The 18,061-nt window shown below is 35.4% G+C and overlaps 1 protein-coding gene across 9 annotated transcripts in view; it reads left to right on the top strand.

Moving 5' to 3' along the window:
• The window catches only part of LOC115217581 (RAC-gamma serine/threonine-protein kinase), a 142,205-nt gene that overhangs the window by 109,794 nt on the left and 14,350 nt on the right, over positions 1-18,061 (top strand). The gene's annotated exons all lie outside the window — the stretch shown is intronic.

The raw sequence follows: 18,061 nt of genomic DNA, 5'->3' as shown, positions 1-18,061 counted from the left end.
TGTTGGCCATGTAGTCAGTAAAAAGGCTTCTGTGTGAGTGCTCCCAAACTCCTAAAATTTTTAGCCATATTGTCTTAAAATTTTATAACAATACTTGTCTTAAAAATGGGTAAATATACTTATTGGATTAAGTAGTCTTGAATATAACGTACCAAAAACAAACAAACTGTATAGTCATGGGTTGAATGATGGTAAAATAACAGTAAGTTTGACATACAGAAACATATTCACATATAGTCATATGATAAGGAGTTGGAGCAGCTGTATTGGTAATAATATATTATTAGCCTCTTGGCTTTAAGCCTTGTGAATTGACTCATATTACTGGCATCGTTCTGTGCTGTTGGTGTAAAATGACTGAGTGTGTGTGTATATTTATGCATACATATGTGTGTATAGATACATGTGTACACATTTGTGTGTGTGTTGATCATCATTTTACAAGCTCACATTCAAATTCTCTACAGGTGTTTTGCTTTGTCTTGATGGTACAGCCAATTCTACATACTACGACTGTTAAAGACACATCAGGCATTTATACATGCACAAGGTGATAAAAATGTGAGCGCATGCACACACACACGTTTGAGCATGCACACACCCTGAAAAGAAATATAGCAGCAGAACCATGTTGGCTTACAATGTAGATGTTTCAAATCTTACTGTCAGCTGTTCATTATGAATCCTTATTAAAACAAGACACATTATTGTTTTGCTTAATCATTACAGTGAGGCAGACATAAAGAGGATGCTACTGTACTTTTCTTGAGAATTTTTTTTAACATTCTGGCAAGATTTTCAGGAATGACGTGAATGTTTTGATTTTAAGAAATAGGAACAAGCATGGTTTTGTGGTTAAGAAGTTTGCTTCCCATCCTTGTGGTTTCCGATGCATTGTGTGGCACTTTGAGCAAGTGCTTTCCACTTTATCCCTGAGCCGACCAAAGTCTTGTTAGTGGATTTTGTAGAAAGATGCTTGTTGTGTGTGTATGTGTGTGCGTGCGCACATGCACACCCATGCCCATCTTGACGTCACGAGATGGTTGTGGATGTGTGTCACCATCATAATAACAATGCTGTTTGTGTCCAGTCTCCTGTGAAACACTTCTAGCCATTCTTGGAAACGGGTGAGGGTTGGCAACTGGAAACACATCTGGCCATAGAAAATCTACATCAACAAACCCATCTGACCTATGCAAGCATGGAAAAGGAGACATTCATAATGATGATGGTCTAGACTATGCTAGTACAGAAAAATAAATGTGAATGATATATATATATATAAAATTATAATGTACAGCAAGGCAGAGAAATAAGTCTGAAATCTGCCGAAGTAGAGCGAGTCCTTACTGATGAGGCAATGGAAATTGCCAAAACTAAAATAAGTATAACGAATTTTCAAACAGTGTTTTCAGACGATTATATTCCCTGTCTGTATATATATACACAGAAGTATATGCGTTGACTACAGCAGTAGAGCATTTTAGCTCTTATTTCTAGCAATGTAGGTGTTTCTAACACCTTAGTCGCATTTAGTGACAATTTTGTGTGTGTGTGTGTGTGTGTCACCATCATCATACATCCACTCTCCATGCTAGCATGAGTTGCACAGTTCAACATGACTCAGTATATAGGAGGACCATGTCTTGTTCAAGGCATGGTTTCTATAGCTGGATACCCTTCTATGAGAAACACTAATTATATTCATTAATATTTATACATAACACAGCCAGTATTAGAAAACTTAAGATAAAGTAGTTAAGCTACAGTTTTTTTTTGGTTTTTTTAAAGATCTTTGCTGTAGAAGTTTAAACAGATGTAAATACATCTTGTTTTTTTGTATACAGAAAAAACAAAGATTGCTTTGAAATGTCTCTTGTCTAGTTTGATACTATATAGAGCACAAGAGCCCTTCATCAACTTCATCTTAGTTTATATGTTGATTTCTTGTTGTCTTGGGAGTAAAGTTAAAATTAAGATTTGTCGTTTGGCCTTTTTAATTGTGCTTTAAATTCACAGAAAGACACCAATTCAGCACTGCAATCTAACAAAGTACTTGTCAATTTTATAATGTTACCAGCTGACCCCATGCCGTCAAAAATGACGGCTAATTGTATTTTAGAGTTGAAACGCTGTATGATTTTTCTTTTCGGCGTTGAATGTTCAGCATCCCACTTCTATTGCACACACACACACACACACCTCTCTTTTACGTACACACACACATATACTCATACAGAGTTGAAATGCTCCCATTATCAGTTTGCTATCACCCCTTCCTTTCTCATTCATATGTTGTGACGGAGGAAAATACAAGAGTATTATTATAGTAGATTGTTGTTGCTGCTCACGTCTGGTCGCATCTTGTCCATCTTGTCACACCTTTTTATAGTTCAGTGGAGCAAGCTTGAGAGAAAAAGATCTATCATAAACCACTGACTTGCCTTAATGTCAAAAACCCAGTTGACTCAATCAACTCTGGTTCTTATTTTTAATACACAAGTAATAGGATTTCCCTTTTTTTTTTTTAGCCTTAATAGTTAAATGTAGTGAAGTCATGTGGCCTAGTGGTTAGAGTGTTGGGCTTGCAATTATGAGGTTGAGGGTTCAATTCCTGGATTATGCAGAGCATTAAGTTTCTTGAGTAAGACACCTTGTTTCAATGTTGTCCCAGTCTACTCAACTGAAAATGAGTACCAGTTGAGTGCAGGGAAAGCTCTCTTTCCTTCCAGCTGTCTCATCCTGGATGTCCTGCTACGTCAAAAGTAGGAGTGCGTAGAATGTCTATGTGTTTGCAGCTGCATGGATGCTGAAAACAATTAGCAAAAACATGATACTCACCTATTGTGTGTGTGTGTTCTCTTTACTCTTTTACTTGTTTCAGTCATGTGACTGTGGCCATGCTGGAGCACCGCCTTTAGTCGATCAAATTGACCCCAGGACTTATTCTTTGTAAGACTAGTACTTATTCTATCGGTCTCTTTTGCCGAACCGCTAAGTTACGGGGATGTAAACACACCAGCATTGGTTGTCAAGCGATGTTGGGGGGACAAACACAGACACACAAACACGCACATACATACATATACATATATATGACGGGCTTCTTTCAGTTTCCGTCTACCAAATCCACTCACAAGGCTTTGGTCGGCCCGAGGCTATAGTAGAAGACACTTACCCAAGGTGCCACGCAGTGGGACTGAACCCGGAACCATGTGGTTCGTAAGCAAGCTACTTACCACACAGCCACTCCTGTGCACTTTTTTTTTTAAACACTGTTATATTCTGCTAACAACAGCTGTGGTTATGAATGAGTTAACATATGACAGCATAATTTTGACTGTATGAATATTTATATGTAATGGCAGAGCAAACACTACAGACCATGCAAGCAGCAACAGCAGTAGGAGTCTGAAAGACAAACTCATTGACAACAGTTACATTATTATATGTAGTACAGTAACCAGTTGTGAATGTTGTACAGTTAATGTTTTGACAAGAGTTTGTGGTTAAATTAGTTATTAGTATTACCAAAGTACCTCTGTTTACATTCATCCTTGCTCTAAAGTTCAGATGGAAATGTAGGAGACAGAGGGGAGTAGGAGTAGTCAGTGGTGACTCAAGACAGGCAGGCATGTTGGGTGTCTACTCTATCTAAATATAATTAACTAAGGATTTCTTTAATATCACCACCAGCAGCAGCAGCAGTATCTTTCATCAGTTTTTACATCAGTTCTTTCAGTGTTACTACTGGCTTAACTCGTCTTACAATACAGTTTTTTTCTCCATGTCTTCAGCTCTTATATCAGCATTTTGTTTTGTCGGTTTCAAAAAACCTACCCTAACGTCTTCCATCTTGAGTGTTCTTTGATCTGTTTTCTATTAATGTGGGTATCTTTGACTACTAGGTATCCCTTTTCCGCTCAAGCTTATGCCATATTTCTCTATTTACATTATATGATCTAACTGTAGTGTAGTCATCTCTTACATAATTCTACCTTTTGACTAATGTTTTACTCACTTCCTCCGCTCACTTGTACTCAGTTTAACATTACTCATCCACCAGTTCACACTGCACTCCTTCTTCCCCTTCTCTCTCTCATTCTGTTTGTATGTGTGTATATGTGTGTGTGTGTGTGCACGCACATGTTTGTATATATATGTGTGTGTGTGTGTGTGTGTGTGTATGTATATATAGTAGCTGATATAAATGTTGGTTGGTTGGTCGATATTCCAGTCACACTATACATCATGAAGAGAGAGGAGAAGAGAGTTAAAGTAAGAGGTGCAAGATGAGTGCACATACAAGGCTTGGTGGCAGGAGAAGGCGGAATAGAGGGAGTAAATGACAAAGTTGTCATGGGAAAAATTACACAAATAAGAAATTTGTTTATTAAATTTTATTTTAAGGCAATACCTTTTTGAAAATTAGCATTCATTTCATCTTTTTGTATAAGCACCAAAAAAATTTGATGAAAATTAAATTATGATTATTGTATGTGTGTTGTATCTTCTGATGTTATCTATGTTGGCAAAAGTACACTTTCTAAATTACCCATTATATGCCAAGTAATGTTCTAGTGCAGTGGTTTTCAACTGTTTTTTTTACCTATGGACCTCTTTGATTACTATTGTACTCTGATGGACCCCTATTGCTACTCGAAGTTTAAAAATTAATTTTATAGATATTTCTCTCAAAATTCCTCTTTCGTTTTTCATAAAACATTAAAGAAAGAAAGCAAGCTGTTTTTTGCAATAAATACATCTAAAGTAAAAAAAATTTTCACTGATCCCTAATATACTACTGTGGATCCCCTATTTTCTAGTTTGCTTGTTGAACCTCCCTCCAATTTTATATGGACCTCCATGGATCATATGGACCCCAGTTGAGAACCACTGTTCTAGTGTGTGTGTGTGTGTGTGTGTATGTATGTGTGTGTGTGTCCGTGTATGTATGCACTCACACATGCACACATATATGGTCACAACTGCCATCACACTATGCAGTAACTTGGGGGAAGTTTCCAATCTTGTAGACCAATGCATTTGTATCAACATTTAGTTGTCATAAATTGTGTGAAAGTCCATCATGTATGCATACTTGCATATATATATAACACATACAAAAATTTTATACTTATAAACATAATTATAATTAGGGTTTAGCAAAATTGCTTCACCACATACCGAAATTTAGAAATAGCAGTTAAATGCTATTCTACCATAAGATATCTTGGTAGTAGAATAGTATTTAACTGCTATTTCTAAATTTTGATACGTGGTGAAGCAATTTTGCTAAACCTTAATTATAATTATGTTTATAATTATAATATTTTTGTATAAGTTTACCAATAATGGTTCTTTTAACATACTGAACTACTTGGTAAGATTATTAATTATAAATTGATTAATTAATTTTACCCTTTATTATTATTGATAATATATATAAAAGATAGGTAGATATGATAGAAAGGTATGGATTTGTATATATGTGTGTTTGTATTGAAAATCAGGTGCATTGAGCAAAAAGTACCTTGTGGAACCAGTTATACCCAACAATGCAACGGCATAAAATAACATGATATAAAAACAAAATGTTTACATGTATATATGTTATGTGTTAAGTGTGTGTGTGGATTCAGGTAAATGAATGCATGTATGATATATACAGAAACAATAAGGGTTAAGTCAAAAACTATAGGCAGTTTTTTTTAAAATTCAACTGGAAATGCATTTTTACAAATTTTGAAAATACAAACAGTTTGCTTCAATAGAAAATAAAAATTTAGATTTAAAAAAAAATCTATTGTGAATACAAATTTAATTAGAACTCCCCTCCCCCACTCACCTCCAAAAACAATACAGAAATAATTTTCTTTTCTACTAACCTTCTTTAGTTTAATAGAAATAACCCTTGTTTCTAATTAATATTCTTGTTAATTAACTTGGTGTTTTTATATTTGTTTCACTACCCCCTATTTTCTCTTCTAACAAATTAAATACTTTTTATATGTTCAATAATAATAATCCATGTTTATCTTACTTATGTGGTTTTATGTCATAACAGTTTTGTTTACATTGATTCTTCTCGTCACTAGTGGGTGAATGGTTCTGCAAATTCAGGCATTTGCACGAATTGTTGGAGCAGGTGTTTACTGTTTTTGCTGTTTTAATAATTTTTGCTTTTTTATTACAATTTTTTTTTTCTTCCTATTTTTGTTTTGTTAATTGTTTGTATATCTTTTCTAACACTAATCACAGAACTCAGATGGAAAAATATTTACAAATAATGGGAGGGAGTGATTCTGTTATTTAACGAGGCACCGTTGAAGGTTTTTTTTACTGGAATGCTTTCCAGCAACTATGGAAAGATTTCAGATTAACACTGCAAGTAAACAAAGCACTCATAAAAAACATCTTGCTCCTTTTTCCTCACAACTGCATATAGGAGTGAGTTGCACTACCCTGTGGTACCAATTTCTTTTTACTGTTTGGTCAATTGTCTTTGAATGTTATAGGTCTTTTGCTAAGTGTAATATAGTGCTAATGATGGAATACATATAGATAGCTTGTAATACTTAGATACATATAAATAACTTGTTTTCAGCTGGAAGGTTCAGCAACTTGTTACTTCAAGTTGCTGTGGCTCTAAGTAAGTTGGAATTAGTTTTTCTCTTACAATCTCATCCTCATATTCTGGAATCACTAGTTGGTGCTAGTTTAACCAATTTCTTAGTGAAAGTCAACACATGTAAGTATAAGTATGTTCTGACAGAGAAGAAAACCCTTAATTGTTATATGTATATATCATACTATAAGGTTTAAACTACAATGCATATATAGCCTGAAGGAAGTTAGTAGATATTATTGTTTGAGTGTATTACACAAGCAAATTTCAGAAACCAGTTTTCAGTGGTATAGCAGTGTTGGTAATGAAATTAGGTGATCAAATGCCATATAAGTTAAGATTTTCATAATAGCAGCACTTGAGCCAGTGCCTTTGTTTTTACTTAGGTTTTACCATTTTCTCTATAAATAGTAATGGTTGATGTTGTAATTATACAAACAAAAGAAGTCATAAAATTCATTTATACCCAAAATACATGATTATTGAAATAAATATTCTGAAAACCATATTTGGCTATACTCATCTAAGAATTCTTCAAAAAAAAAAAAGTTCATTATAAATGCAATTAAGCATTTTTGATTGTTGTGAATCAAAAAGCTAATCTGATTAGTTTTTTGTTTTGAGACTTCTTAATAGCAAACATAACTGTCAGTCACTGAATATGTAACTGATTTGCCTTTTGAGAGGCCATCATTTTTTTAAAGTAAATTCGTAAGAAATATTTCATAGAGTTCTTCAAGAGTAAGGCATAATATTGGTTTCAGAATGTTTATCATTTTTTCAGGGTATGTATTGCTAGCCTACTCTACTATACAACTCTTATTGTATATTTGTAACCTCAGACATACATAGATACATATACATATATATATATAAAGAAATCTGTCAATGAAGATTTAATAGTAAATTGAATTTTTAATTTCGCTTGTCCATTAAATTAATTTTGAGACTTTGAAGTTATATTTTTTGTTGTTTTGGTTTGTATACTTTGACAAGTGTTTTCAGTTTCAGAAACTATTGATTTCATGTTTCTTTTTTTATTTTCAATTGTAGCTATTTTGTTTGTTTTGTGTGGTCTCTATTTATATATTTCAGTTCTACTTTAGAATGAGAAGCAGATAGGGGTCATTCCTTTGGTTCCCATCAATTTGACTAGTCTTGTTACAAACTGTTGCTGCATCTGACTTCAATGCCTGAGTTTTGCAAGTTATACAAACAAACAACCATTATACTTCTAATGTGTTGTTTCTCTTTGTAATCTGTCCTAATTACCACCAAGTTTTGCAGGACACTCAAGGATCCTGACAATGAAACAACTGCTGGATTTTCAAAGTAGTGGTTTCCTATTAACATCATCTAGGTCTATTCAGAAGATTTTGAGAACAATACTGAAAACTAACAAAACACATTGTTTATAATAGCAATCTATACTTTTGGCTGCTAGTGTAGTATCTAGCTCTGTTTCCTTGGCTTGACGGAGATTAGAAACCAAATCTTCATATATTTTTAAGGCCTGTAGAATAATAGTTTTACCAAAGAAACAACAAAATTCTTGCCCCAGGCCTCACCAATTCTGTACCATTTTACTTTTTCCATTGTGCTTAGTGCATGGTATCTGTCTTCAGCTGACTGAAATGAGCAAACAAGAATTGAAGTAATATTTTAAGCCATAAACATAAGTACTGTTCCAATAATAGGATGCAAATGCTTAATACTTTGGTGGTTTTGTTCGACAGTCAATTAACCTATCAACAGCACCCTTTTTTGCACAGCTTATGTATTCTAAAACAAATAATGGAAAGTTTTTCTCCTGACATTACTGGAAGGCATTGTAGTGTACTGGTTGCAACCCTAGTTTTGCAAGCAGAATCAACAACACATTTTGATACCTACTTAAAACCATTTCTGTGGGTTTAGGCCACTAAAATGCTCTTCAAACAGTATGAACAGTGCTGTGTTTCGTTACTTTTTCTCCAAAATTCTAAAATCTCAAGTTTCTTGTCTGAGGATGAATGTGGATCACAAACAAATTTTCAGACAAACAAATGTTCATAGGAGTCGAAATTATGAAATTTTAAAACCATTTTAAAGCAGCATTTGAAGAGTGAATCAAGGGAAATAATTCGTAGATTATTGCTTTTCATTAGAGACGAAAAAATTTCCAAGGGAAGTAATTAGGATGTTTATAAAACAAGAAAATTTGTTTAGAATGACCCTATTGCAGAGTACCTTAGGTAAGTGTTATCTACCACAACTCTGGGTAAACTGAAGACTTGTGAGTGAAATTGGATAGATGGAAACTGTGCAGAAGGTTATCAGGTGGATTGTGCCTATAACATCCTTAAACAGAGTTTTGGACACTTTCTTTGATAGTTTCCACATCTCAATTCATTGTAAGACAGTTTTAGAGATCTTGGTGTCTTTAATATGGATCAAATGTCCCATCAGCGCAACTGCTATTCCATCAGAATGGACTTGACTTCAGGTATATTTTTGGTATGTTGTAGGACCTCTTGATCAATGATGTAGGACCTCTTGATCAATGATGTAGTCTTGTCAAGGATTGTCCCTTTTAGATTGTGGCTGATATAACTGACAGCTCATTTTTACATGCTAGTGATACAATGTGTAGGTCTCAGTAGAATACAGCAGTCAGGATAGTGCAACTGCTTGGTAGACTTTTCATTTTGATGACAGTTTTATGCCATATTATTTTCATGATTGATCTTCAAGCTTCATGAACGCAATTGTATTCTATGATTCACCTTCACATCCAGGCTGTTGTAAGTAATTGTACTCTCTAAATATGCAAGCATTTTCTTTCTTAGAGGCTTATTTGCAATTGTAATGGTCAGGATTTTGTGTGCCAGAACTCCAGGTTTCGGTGGGTGCAAGATATCAGGCTTTTTCACATTTATTGATTGGGTGAAAGGTGATGCCACACATTGAAAAGAACGTATAATTTTCTGGGTATCTTTTATGGAATAAGCTACCAAAGCTAAGTCATTGGTGAAAAGAAGTTTGCAAATACACACTTCACATCGCTTCCAATGTATATTAGTCCTCATATTGTTCAACAATCCACCATCAACTCTTATGCAGATATACACACCACCTCTGTGATTACTTGCTAGCTTTTTAAGCACAGTACCTGGAAATAATGCAAATAGCATTGGAGTGAATACAGAGCTTTGTTTTATTCTATGGGTAACTGGTAAAGGGTCTGAGCTGCTGTTTTCAAGAGAGAATGGCTGACATATCATTGCAACATTGCTTGACAATCTCCACAAGCTTATCTGGGCATCTATATGTTTTGAGCAGGGTTTATAAGCCCTCTCATCCCACCCTGTTGGAAGCTTTTGTAAAGTCAATGAATCTAATGAAAAATGGAATGTGTTGTTCTGAGATATATATATATATATGCTTTATGTCAAATCCAGTATACACACTTACATACTTTGTTATATACTAACATACATGCATTTAGGCACACATTAGATACAGGCCTGGCTGTGTGGATGCTGTTGCCAATTGACTTCTATCATAGCCAACAGCACTTGAACCTTGTGAATGAAGTTGATGTTGGAAACAGAAGAAATCTGTTGTGTGAGGGAATTCATGTTATTTTCCCATACCTTTACACGTGTGGTGATAGGAAACAGAAAGTGTCACTGTTTATACAGGCACTGTCATTTACTTGCAGTTCATCACAATAGCATGTCCAGCTTATCTTACCTGGAAACAGATGATGATTGACATCAGAAAGGGCAACCAGCCATAGAATACCTTACCTCAGTGTAGTCTCATCTGACACAATCAAGCATTGAAGAGTAGATGTTAAAGCAATGATATGAATGATCACACACCCAGGTACAGCCACAGGCATAACTGTGTGGTCATGTAATTGGCTTTGCAGCAACAATCTCACTGCATAGCACCTTGTGTGTCTTTTATTATAACTTTAGGCAGCCAGTCTTGTGAGTGGATTTGTAGATGGAAACTGAAAGAAGTCCATCATGTATGTGTGTGTCTCTGTGTGTGCTCATGTCCCATGTTAATACACTACTTTTCAATGAAAATCACCATTATAGAAGCAGTGTTATTCATTTGCAGTCTTCTAAGAAATTCTTTCTGGCTATTGTTCTGTTCATGCTGGAAGGACTAGGGGAAACAGATTAGGGTTGGTGGCAATAAGGGCATCTGGCCATAGAAAATCTGCTTCCACAAATTTCCTTTGATTCATGCTTATATGGAAAAGTGGACATCAAATAAAATTGATGAGATGGACAAGGACAACTGTGTAAAGAAGTGCCAATATCTGTGGAGGGAACCTGTGCCAGGGGTAGACCCAGGAAGACATGGGACAAGGTGGTGAAGCATGATCTTCGAACATTGGGCCTTGTGGAGGCAATGGCAAGTGACTGAGACCTTTGGTGATATGCCATGCTTGAGATCTTCTTGGAGTGGTTGGCATTACGTAGGGCATCCAGCTATAGAAACCATGCCAAATCAGATTGGAACGTGACATAGTCCTCCAGCTTACCAGTTTCAGTTAAACCATGTCAGCATGGAAAGCAGATGTTAAATGATGATATATTATGTATATATACACACACATACAGGTGCAGACATGGTTGTATGGTAAGAAAGTTGCTTTCCAACATCATGGTTCTGGGTTCAATCTCACTGCATGGCACCTTGGGCAAGTATCTTCTACTATAGCCACTGGCCAACCAAAGCCTTCAGAGTGGATTTGGTAGAAGGAAACTGTCATATATTTGTGTGTCTTTATGTTTGTCCCCTACTACCATTTTACCAGTGTTGGTGTGTTTACATCTTTGTAACTTAACGGTTTGGCAATAGAGACCGATAGAATAAGTACCAGGATTAAAAAAAAATACTGGCATTGATTCACGTAACTAAGAATTCTTCGAGGTAGCACCCCAGCATGGCCACAGTCTAATGACTGAAACAAGTAAGATAAAAGATATAATTTTGTTTGTATGTGTGCCACACCTCATTATTTATGCAACTTCATGTACTTGCATGCATGCAGACACATACATGCATAAATTGCTTTCGTTCTCCAAAAGTGTTGGATTCTCTGATATTTCCCCTCCCATCATCTGTTATACATAACAATAATAATAACCTGATGGCTCAACACTTGGATGTGTTATTAAAATTAGTAAAAAGATAAAGAAAAGATGGTTCATCATTTCTGATATTATGATAATAAGGCGAAAAAATTATTTGTATTTGGAATTGTATCTCACTGAAGGGAATCGTGCCAAATGTCTATATTGATAACTACATGCTTGTTTGGGCTGAGTAACTTCCTGTTTTTCTTAAGACAATGTCAATATTATTTTCTCTTCACCACTTTGGTGTATCAACACTTTCATGTTATCTGTGTGTGTGTGTGTGTATGTGTGTTGTGCTATGTGTTTCAAGGGTATGTGTGATGTATTTTTTTTCTTAAAGAGTATTTGAGGGGGGAAAATGAATACTTTTTTTTAATGTTTGTGTGTGGGTTTTTTTTTTATGGTTATGGGTTTATTTCACATTATGTGTGTATATACACATGTATATTTATTAGTGTGTTTCTGGGTCTATATATTTTATATTTACTATTCTTATATGATAATCAGCTTTTCTTAGAATTTCCTTACACCAACATGGGAGGTGGGATAGGGAATGGTGGCAGCAGCAGTGGTGAGGTTGGGGTGGTGGTTGTTATTGTGGTGATGGTGGTGAGGATTGTAGAATCGTAAATGAGGAATAAGTTTTCTTGTGCTTGTTTCTTTGTAATTTTCTACTTAATCTCTATAGTGATGCAAACTCAAAATATTTCAGCTTTCAAGCTCTGCAACCAACCATAGGATAGCTTGATTTATATATACTTCTACTATCTATATATAGTTCCACAAATGTTGTTGGTTCTGTGTGTTGCAAGACTTGCAGATTTGTGATAAAGTAGTATTGCCTACATCAGCTGACTCTACATTCTGGTTTCAATTGCAGTAGAAGTTATTTAATTTGCCCCTCACCCTATGTCTGAAAGTTCAGCATTCACTGGTTACACTAGATTGAGAACTAACGAGTGAGTTGGTCTGTGTCACGACTGACTTGCCTCTTAACACATCGTGCAAATACATTGCTTTTAGTGGAAACTGGAATACTATTACAGGTGCTACAAGAATATTTTTCATTCAGCGGAAACACACATTTCAATTCTACCACAAAAAATTTTCATTCATAACTTGATAACTTTCTTTTCATTCATAACTTTCTATTAACTTGTTTTCCTGTCATGTCCTTTTTTTCCTTCTCCTTTCTTTGACAACACGATTGCAGCCACTTCTTGTATGGGTCGTGCAAGAGATATTATGTTTACCCTTCCCACTTCTCTCTCTCTCTCTCTCTCATCCTCCAATCATTGATTTCTTTTTTATGCACAAGACCAATTTTATAAGGAATATTTGATACAGCTGTTCCCACTATAAAAAAAATAAATGCGCTCTTTTTAAAGCCTAGCCAAGCCCATGGGCCTGGTTTCCCGGTTTCTATGTGTTCCCCAGCTGGATGGGACGCCAGTCCATGGCAGCGTTACTCATTTTTGCCAGCTTAGTGGACTGGAGCAATGTGAAATGAAGTGTTTTGCTCAAGAACACAACGCGTCGCCCGGTCCAGGAATCGAAACCACAATCTTACAATCATGGAGCTGACACCCTAACCACTAAGCCACGCGCCTCCACTACTGTCCCCCCTATAGACTGGATTAATTTTTTTGTGATTGACCAACCTTTCTCTCTTGAGAAGCTTATCTGTTGATAATTTTTCCTGTAGGGAGAATTAATCTCAGCACCACAAATTGATGAATCACTCATCAAGTTTACACAGTACCCACCTTTAACTTTAACAAAACAACTTTGAGGAGTGGCAAGTATAAATGAAAGCCAACCAGCTGTGATCAGTGCAATTACTAGCATGCGTGGGTGTGGTATTTCAGTGCAATGAGATTTCTTCATACGATGACAGGGCATAAATCAGCAAACTTTTCATTTTCATTGGTTGCCTAGTACCCAATTGTCACAGCCATCTGCACTCTTCCTATAAGATCCTTTGTTGACCAGCATTTAAAAAAAGTTCTAAGTTAACTGCTACAGAATTTGAAAATGAAATTGTGAATGAGGAATTAAAACTGTATTGTATCTAGTCCTGTCAGAATCTCTGATTTTTGACCATCACTGCCACTATATCACCTTACACTCTTTACTCTTTTTACTTGTTTCAGTCATTTGACTGTGGCCATGCTGGAGCACCACCTTTTTGTCGAGCAAATCAACCCCAGGACTTATTCTTTGTAAGCCTAGTACTTATTCTATCGGTCTCTTTTGCCGAACTGCTAAGTTACGGTTACTTCAAACACAAATTAACGAAAGAATCACTGTGTGGTTGCTTGACTTGCTATATGTAGTAGCTAATCCTCCTCAAATAAAAAATACACATTGAACTAAGATATCGTTGGTCAAATAGATCTGTTCAGTTAGGTGGAACTTAGACTAAATATACAACAAGCATGTATACAAACTCAAAAATAAACAAAATCCATTTTCTCAACCACTCCATTGTGTGTGTTTCTCTCTCTAGCCCTTTTTCCTCATAAAGCCCTTTTTCTTCATAAAGCCCTTTTTCCTCATAAAGCCTTTTTTCTTCATAAAGCCCTTTTTCCTCATAAAGCCCTTTTTCTTCATAAAGCCCTTTTTCCTCATAAAGCCCTTTTTCTTCATAAAGCCCTTTTCCCTCATAAAGCCCTTTTCCCTCACAAAGCCCTTTTTCCTCACAAAGCCCCATGTATTTCCACCAATTACAATATTCCACCACCTCAAGTATTAATCTGTCTACTTTACGAATGTGGCACTAGTTGGTTTGGTTGTGTGTGTGTGTGTGTGTGTGTGTGAAACTAGTAGTTAATGTTGCAGTAAGTCAAGTGAAAACATGATACAACGAGCAAGTGGAGATGAAGTGGGTAATGATGTGGAGGGTGGAGCTACAAGCTGTAATTACTGTGTCAGGTGGCGGCAGTAATAGCAGAACAGTTTCCTGATTTTCTACACACACACTCACTCACTTTGTCATCAGAATGTTTTGTCAACTGATTTTGTTTTCATTTGTAGGTGCGCATTTGTGTGTATGTATGTGTGTGTGTATTACTACTGCTAATCATGCTACGTATGCTGAATACACACACATATCAATATCAGTAGACACATAAATCAGTGATGTGTAAATGGCAACTATTCAAGATGGTTATATTCTTAAGTAAAGAACCTGAAAGTGCATTTCAATAACCTATAGACGTGTGTGTGCATGCGTGTGTGCGTATATGCGTGTGTGTTTCAGTGTTTGTGTTTGCTCCAGACTACTCAACTGAAAAGGAGTTCCAGCCTTGTGTAGCCCCCACTTCTCTCTCTCTCTCTCTCTCTCTGTCTCCTCCTCCTCCTCACAGCTATCACATCTTGGATATTCTGCTGGGTCAAAGTTGGGAGAGCCTTGAGTGTGACTGTGTCTGCTCGTGACGACACAGGCACTTAAAACACTAAGCAAAAGCATGATACATAATACAGTCATATTCGCTTGCAAGTGTCAGCAGTAGTTTTATATGTAATATTGTTCAGTGTTTAAGTTTGTGTTATTAATATTATTGTTACTCTTTATACAACTAATTTGCAAACTTAGAGAGAGAGCAGATTATTAACTAATTTAATTTACTGCTTACTAAGGAGAAAATTAAAGCTACACCTTTGTGAAAAGATAAAATTTAAGAATTGACCAAAAAGTGCTTATCACCAAACTACAACTGATCTAACTGCTCTGAGTTCAAACTTTGCTCATGCAAAATACACCTTTAATTTTACTTAATTCAAATAAAAATATTGGTTTCAAATTTTGGCACAAGGCCAGCAACTTCAGGGTAGGGGTAAGTCGATTATGTCAACACCAGTACTCAATTGGTACTTATTTTATCAACTCTGTAAGGATGAATGGTAAAGTTGACCTCGGTGAAATTTGAACTCAGAGCATAAAGACAGATATAATGCCGCTAAGCATTTTGCCCAGCTTGCTTACGATTCTGCCAGCTCACCATCTTATTTCAAATAAAAATATTAAAAGGTTTATTTATTTTTATTTTTTAAGTGAATAATTAGTGATGGTGGTGCCTGACATGGCAATAGTCCAGTGGCTGGTTCTGGTAACAGAATAATAATATATCCTTATCATTTTTTAGTCACATCCACTGCAGAAGCAAAAGGCCAGGCATTTATCTGTAAAATAAGATTGTTCAAATAATCTATACGTTTCCAATAGGTCATTTGATTACTTGACTACTATTATTGAAAAAGGTGAGGCAGGAGAATGTATAAACAAATAAAAAGTGTACAATAGGTGAGAAATTGGATTACAGGCTATCTGGTCTTGTGTTCAAACCTTAAAACTTGATAGTTGTTTTTTTTTAAACTTATAAATCTGCTTGACTCTATGTATCTAGCTGATGACTGGTTCCACTTGAAGACAAAGCATAGAATTGTGAGAAAAAAAAACTTAGATTTAAAAATAATCTACCTAGCCCATGCTAATTGGGGAAGAAAAACCATTACTATAAGAACAGTATGTGTAGCATGCATGAAACACAGCCCTTGTGTCATTTTTAGAATTTTGTGTGTGTGTGTGTTTTTTATCAAAAACAAGAGTCCAATGGAATGCATATCCTGTTTTACCCAAACACAAATCAGGGACAGATGTAATATTTTGTTGGATTCATTGTTTTTGATAAAATATACTGACACATCACACTGAGTTTTTGATTCTAGATGGCTAGTCATATTTCTGTGAACTGGTCATACTATGTGTGTGTGTGTGTGTTTGTAACAGAGTAGGCTCCACTAAAACACACAAAGTGTCGGGTGTTAATGTGGGCAACAGATAAAGTATAAAGTTTCAAATTCAAAATTTGACTGAAATTGTAAAAGTCTTACATATAAAGTATTCTCTCTGTATCAGTCCTTCTTCATTTTATTTTTCCTAATCTTTCTCTTTTCTTCCTTACTATCTAACTTATCCTTTTGTTTAACCAAGTTGCTTTTCCTTACTTGGTTGATTTTAATACTGTTTCCTGGAAATGAAGATATTGTCTCCTATACCTGATTCGGTTGCTTTGTTCTCTACTGATCAATTAAGATTGTGTACTTGTTAACGATTGATCACATTAGACTGGCTATCAGATTTATAGAAGCCTGTAAATTTGTATGGATCCAGACATGGCAGTATTGCAATCATGCAATTCCAGATTTGATTTTACTGCATGGAATTTTGGGTAAGTATCTTCTATGATAGCCTTGAGTTGACTCAACGAGTGAAACCAGGCCAGCAGAAACTATGTGGAAGTCCATCAGGTATACCGTATCTGATCTGAGTTGGCAGAATTTATTTGTCACCCATATTAAGACCACTTACTGTAACCTTGGATGCCTTTAGCAAGTCATTTGTTTTTGTAATTGCCTTTCCTCCACACATAAAGGAGGCCTTACAAAAGGTTATATGCACTTCCCTATTTCCTTTGCATATATATTTTTTAAATCACAATGCTGGAACTACAATGCTTGTGTCCACTTAATTTCACTCTTTTGATACCAACCTGCCTGAGACCATGCCTGGTTTTATGATACAAACTTCTTGTTTAAATGTATTATAAATTAAAGTCTTCCATCAAAATTTCATGTCAGTTTATGTTCCAAACACCAGCTTGATAATGACAAAGTTATTTTACTAAATTTTTCATTATTCTCTAAATTGGAACAAATACAGTGTATTTCATCAGAAATGTACCAGAATGGTTAAATATAATCCAGTGTATCAAACTGTAGATAGGTACTATGTAAAGTAGAGTTCAGCAGCAGATGTACTGATAAATTAAAAAATGGCTTTGTTATGTAGGTCTTATAGGCTGCATGCACCCTGCCATAACACTGCTTTACATCTTTACAGACTGGGACAGTGAGAATCAAATACTTTCGGCAATGGACACAGTACCTTGTCAGTTGCATGGTGCAAGCCATTGAATTGCAGTGTACTAGAATCTCATGTACATATAGTGTATGTTCATATATATATAAATATATGTACTCATGCACATATAGAGAGGAATAGAGGGCAGTATGTAATCATGATGGGGCACTACTATGCTGTACTATACTATTATAATCAACTTTAACCTCCTTTTTTTAAACAGAAGGTGGTGGTGTATATGTGTAACCAAAAGACATTCTCAATTTTCTTTAGTATTATTAATTTGTTCCTGTTGTTTTGATGTTATAGTTTATGTGTATTATGATATCTTATTTTAATGTACTTGATCAGAACTGTATTGAT

This window comes from Octopus sinensis, linkage group LG11, assembly GCF_006345805.1.
Source record: "Octopus sinensis linkage group LG11, ASM634580v1, whole genome shotgun sequence".
Classification (NCBI taxonomy): domain Eukaryota; kingdom Metazoa; phylum Mollusca; class Cephalopoda; order Octopoda; family Octopodidae; genus Octopus; species Octopus sinensis.
The sequence above is the reverse complement of the archived record's forward strand: the minus strand, read 5'-3'. Positions and strand labels throughout refer to the sequence as shown.